A 5,696-nucleotide genomic window follows, 5' to 3' on the forward strand; every position below is an offset into this window, starting at 1 on the left:
GCAATGATAAACAAGGATTCTTCTCAAACACCCGTAAAATCATTTTGTCCTCCTTTTTCGTCGTTTTCTGCACAGAGCCACGATCCGGCAAGTCATCAACGTTTTTGACCTCGGAATAACGTTTCACCCACTTACTCACAAACGCCTTAGACTTCTTCATATACTTAGCAGCCGCTCCGCGCGACATTTTTGGTCCTTTCGGATGCGAACATAGAAACACAGCTTCGTAACGTGATGCGTACGCGGCACTCATGTTGAAATACGCCCTTTTGTGACGAAAGTCAAACGATAACTAAGGCTTTCTAGACAAAGCATCTTGGGAGAAGAGCCCCGCTATTGGCTCGCGTTCATATCCCCCCTCTAACGGTTTCGAGGAAAAAGTTTTGCCGTACACGCTCTTATCAAACATACTGTATGTCCTGCTGCAATTTGTAACTTATACTGTCAAGTCACGGCAACGGAGATTTTCTTCTAAAACCATTAGTAATTAGTAGTGAAGACACGGAAAATATTTCTTTTCCCCTACTCTCCAATTTCCCTCAACTTTTCGGCTTATAAATGCCTAACATGCCCAGCAAACCAGCACCGTATTTATATAGCAGTAATATAACATAGATATGTAATGTCAGCACAACCATATTGTTTGTTATATAACTGTTACGTGTTACATAACATTTACATAAAATGTAACATTTATATAAAATACTATATGGTTGAGCTGACATTCAAACATTAATGTTATATTACTGATACTTGTGATTTGCTGGGTGCAAGTTATACACAACGCGGATGTACGTAACCCAGTACACAAGATGACAGTTAACAGTTAATAAGCTATTTATAGAAGTGATGGGAAGATGTACTTGTGATCAGTTTTTAAAAAGAATTATACCTTATAGTTGGGTCTTATTGTCTAATGCGTATATGCTTTGTGAATAACGAATAACTTGTTAATAACGATATAGAAATGAAATGCGAAGTATAAGAAAATTTGAGAATCCAGTAAACACCAATTAACGATTATATAATATAAGGTATAAAAGTTTTTATTCATCTTCCACTCTCCTCACACTAAAATACAGACTAACGCGAGATATATCTCCAGTCATGTTTTATTTCAAATATTTATGACAGTCTGGTCAGAAATCTAATCCCATAGCACCAATAGCACTGAGAGAGGATGACGCACACAAACGTGCCCGTGTATGCTCCGAATTTCGGGTGACTCAGTTGAAAATGACAACATATGATACGACTTCCAGTCTTCTTCCTTCACGCGAGCTGTTTCGTTGGCAGTGTGTTGTTCAACTGTGATCAAAGATGTTTTCCTTATATTATATTATACATATTGTATATTATAGAGGAAAGTAGCCAAAAGCGACATAGTCCTCCTAAAGCAACAGACTTCTATATCTCATATATGAAATGTTGTATTTTATCGAAACTATTATATACGTAATTCATTTTACTAGTAAAGTCTTGAAAAAGTCATACTTGGTATATTTCTTGTTCTTTTATATGCTAAATTAGTAAATATTGAGTGTTAGAAATTCGCAAGTTTTATTTCTGATTTTTATTGGAGAATTACGTAGACTAAACATCGGTAATTATCTTTTTGTACAACATTAAGTTCTTCTAGAAGTTCTTCTTTAGCTTTTGTACAAATATTTTTTTTAATATTTTAATCTTTATCACTTTTTTATTGTGTAACTTGAAAAATTTTATGAGAATGCGTTTTAAAGTGACATACCTATAGTATGTGATAGTTACGATAGTCTGTAACTAACATAACCTGATTCACATTGTAAAGTGACATGTGTCGTATATGAACTTACTCTGCTGCAGTAATGTAAATGTAAATCATTTTCAATAATTATTTGTAACTATATACATCAGTGAACACTAACTAACATAAATATTGCTTTTAAATAAAATGAATATTATTCAACTATTAAACGCATTAATGGACTATTTATTATCAAATATTATCATATATGTAACATGTTATATAACTTCCAAAAGGTATGTCGCTTTTGGCACCCACTTCCTTTGAACTCTATTTTCGTGCGTTTTACAAAAACATTATTTGTTTTAAGTCTAGAAACAATTTCAGTAAAAATATGATATTATCTGATAGAGGGTACTTCCAACTACATGTATATATATTTACATTTATATTTTGAGCTTTACATAACCTTCAAAAACAAAGTGGTATGTCGCTTTTGGTGCCTTTACTCTATTATATTATATTGTAGAATTTAATTTAATTCTAATTATAGTATTAATGAAATTCACTCTTGGCCAACGTGTACATTTCAATTTAATGAATTTGTTTTATTAAAATATATTTAAAAATGTCTTAGAGCAATGAAATGAAAGCAATAAGTGATTTGATTAGTATCACTGGCGTGTGTGAACGCTTCATAAGCTTACTGGTTAACATCGCATGCTACTTATAATCCACAAGATATATTTGGCATATAGTGATAGAAAATTTGACTCCCGAGCAGCATCGGGAGCTTCACGGACACGGTCGCGTGAGTTTGTGCGTATCTCCTTCCGTATTGATGCGTACTTGGGAGTCAAAATTTCTATCACTGGTGCCATAATTCTTAATTCTCTTAATTTTATAATATTAATATAATATGTCCGTATCACAAAAAATAAATAAATATCTCTCATTATAATTTTTCTCTTCTTCTAATAGATGAAAATATACATATTTCTGTATAAAATACAATGAGATAGAAAACAATTCTTTAAATATAAGTTCCTTTTTTTGATATTATAGAGTATTTTAAGTCGAATTGAATATACTCTCACTTTTATCGATATTTTATGTTATTTTATTTATTTATGTTATTATTAAATCGAAAATATATTACCTCTTCCATTTGATACGACTGGCTTCCAAAGTACTTAAATTATCCTTAAGCAGGTAAAGGCGTATACCTATAAATTGATCCTCCAAATATTTCGGCCAAACCTTTCATGTTAAAGTCGAATAAAAACTGATCATTTTTGTCCAGGATTCGCGACATTACCTGAATGTTATCCTCGCTGTGTGTCCAATTGTACATCCCAAAGTAACTAATTGCGTCCTGATACTTGATTATCATATCGTACAATTTCCATATTCTGAAAGAGATAAAACAACGTCAACGTAAACGTTACTTTAGTACATACGACGCAATCTTCGAATACCTTTGTTGAGCACCTGTGCATTTTTAAAAGATATCGATTAATAAAGCGGGTAACAAGTGGCCAAACCAAACGCACATTTCGTATATAATCTTATTTCTGACCACTGTAATAGTTGGCATCTAAAAGCAGTGCTTCGTCGGATATTTTCGAGAGTTTAATCGCAGGTGAGTGGCATAGTCACTCACAGACAAAGGCATATCGTTCGTCGATATACTATTATAAATTAACAATTTGTCGCCTCTCCTACAATTAGGAAGTGCTAGGATAAAACGTAAAAACTATTCGCTGTAAGAACAAAAATCTAAACGATGACTCCAGGATTTTAAAAATAAAAACATTTTATCTCACTTTGGAGCTCTGATAGTAAAACCAAATTTTTATGACAATAATAAGGCCATTAAGAGCTAAGTGCTGGTGTTTGTGTATATATAACATAATGGGAGGGGATAATAATGTTTGTAGTGTAAACGCACGCGCGTATTGGGATTTCCGGTCTTTTGTACGCAAGAATTACACTTTCCACTAAGAAAGCGTCCCTATTCCCCCAATCTTTTATGATTTCTAAATACCCTTCCTTATTTATCTAATATTCCCAATGCACATTAATTATGTTGAAGGAAGAGAGCGTATCGTATATTTAGGATGTTTGTCGTAGGATGTTTGCGATTTTGAACAAAGACTAATAAGTACTATAAACAGACGGATGACGCCGCGTCAGCTGAGAAGTCGGCTCTCACGCGGGCGACATGTGATAGCAGGCATAACACGTTTCCGCGCTGCGAGCTCGATCAGCTGATTAGCTGATCGAGCAATACTTGTAAACATTTTTTAGCGTGGCTGTTTTTCCGGAATATGCTCACATGTGTCTCAGTAAGATCTCACCAACAGGTTGCGAAAGCGGGATATAAAAATGATGCGAGCGAAGAAAACAGGGGCAGAGAAAGAGTTGCGTCAGTTGCATTGCGCGAGCGCGGGACCTGAAAGCCGTATGAGCAACTCTGTAATTAATAAAGAGACGTATTTGCGAGGACAGAAAACCGAGTGTCAGGCTTTTTCTGTCCTACAATCCTACAATATTTACATTTTCAATAATAACAACTTATGAGAGAAAATTATTCCAGCGTTGCAACGAATACAGTCGAAGACTCCGTGGCCAAATAGGTACGGCGTCCCACCTGGCAAGTGAGGTGGTCCAGGTTCGACTTCTATGTGAGGCACTATTTTTCAACATAGAGAATAATTAACACGCACAATAATTAACAATATTACATAAATAAAAAGGAGTACTTACAATTCATAAAAAATTGAGGGATTAGAGTCAGTTTGTTAGTGAAAAATGTGATTCTTTGTGAATGTTAATAAAATGTATGATTCTTTGTTTAATATTAATATTGTAATATGTTAATATTGTTAATAAAAGATTGGAAATTCCATTTGGCATGTGTGTTTACACTACATTATTGTCCTTCTTTATTATATTACATTTGCACGAACATCAGCACTTAGTTCTTAATGGCCTTATTACTATTATAAGAAAAAATTACTTTGGTCATTTTCTTGAAGTCAGATTCTCATCAGCATTTTCAAAAGATAATTTCTTTCATAAATGGACTTACGAATCTGAAGTATATTTCGTTTTCGGCAATCTCGACAACGCTTTTACTTCAAAATATTTTATGCTCAAGTGATTAAAGTTACAAACTCACAATGAATTAGAAACTACGAATTTATCACAAACTTTAGCTGCTAATTTATTGCTACACGAGCTCTTTTATGACGATACTTATGAAATTATTTATAATTACTTGCAAATATAATTATTTAATAAAATATTATAATCAATTCAAATAAAAAATATAAGTTCATATCTTTACGTCAGTGCATGTCATTACGTCAATGTCATAATGTTACGTAATTATGTTATGTAATATAACTTCTGTAACTTATGACATATCGTTTTTTGCTTTACGAATTTTTTAATTAAAATATACTTGTATTATAAATAATTCTCTGATGAACTTGGATCATTCTACATAATTTTATACATGTCTTTGATATTTATTCAGATAAAATTCTTTGATATTTTTACAATTATCTTAACTCTCTCGCAACGACGCATGCTATAATTTAAATTAGAATATCACACACACACATATTTACATTTAATCTTTACAATATATTTCTATATGATGCAGTAGTAGTGCTTGTACATGATATACGAGATGATCCTTGCCATTTACTGTATGCAATAGAGTCTGAAATTTATTTCATTAATTTTCAATTCATTTTATTGCCTGAAACAAATAGAAACACCATACATGTATAATGACTTATGATAAATTGTTTATCATTATCATTATATTTGTTCCGCGAAGAATATATACAGGGTGTTCAAAAAGTCCCGGACCGGTGAAATATCTCGAAAACTAAGCATTTTAGAAAAAAATGTTTCAGATAAAAGTTGTGGCGTTTAAAAAGATGTATTTACTGAT

General features: G+C 32.6%; 1 long non-coding RNA gene across 1 annotated transcript; it reads right to left on the bottom strand.

The window, feature by feature from the left end:
• Nucleotides 1-1,094: 1,094 nt before the first annotated feature.
• On the bottom strand, nucleotides 1,095-4,099 carry LOC116851195. Its single transcript, XR_004379546.1, has 3 exons — nucleotides 3,205-4,099; nucleotides 2,886-3,138; nucleotides 1,095-1,308 (listed from the first exon to the last, which is right to left on the bottom strand). It is a non-coding gene; the product is annotated as an uncharacterized LOC116851195 (long non-coding RNA).
• Between the last annotated feature and the right edge of the window lie 1,597 nt (nucleotides 4,100-5,696).

This window comes from Odontomachus brunneus, unplaced genomic scaffold, assembly GCF_010583005.1.
Source record: "Odontomachus brunneus isolate Ranch 3 - 2012 unplaced genomic scaffold, Obru_v1 Obru_scaffold_167, whole genome shotgun sequence".
Taxonomy (NCBI): domain Eukaryota; kingdom Metazoa; phylum Arthropoda; class Insecta; order Hymenoptera; family Formicidae; genus Odontomachus; species Odontomachus brunneus.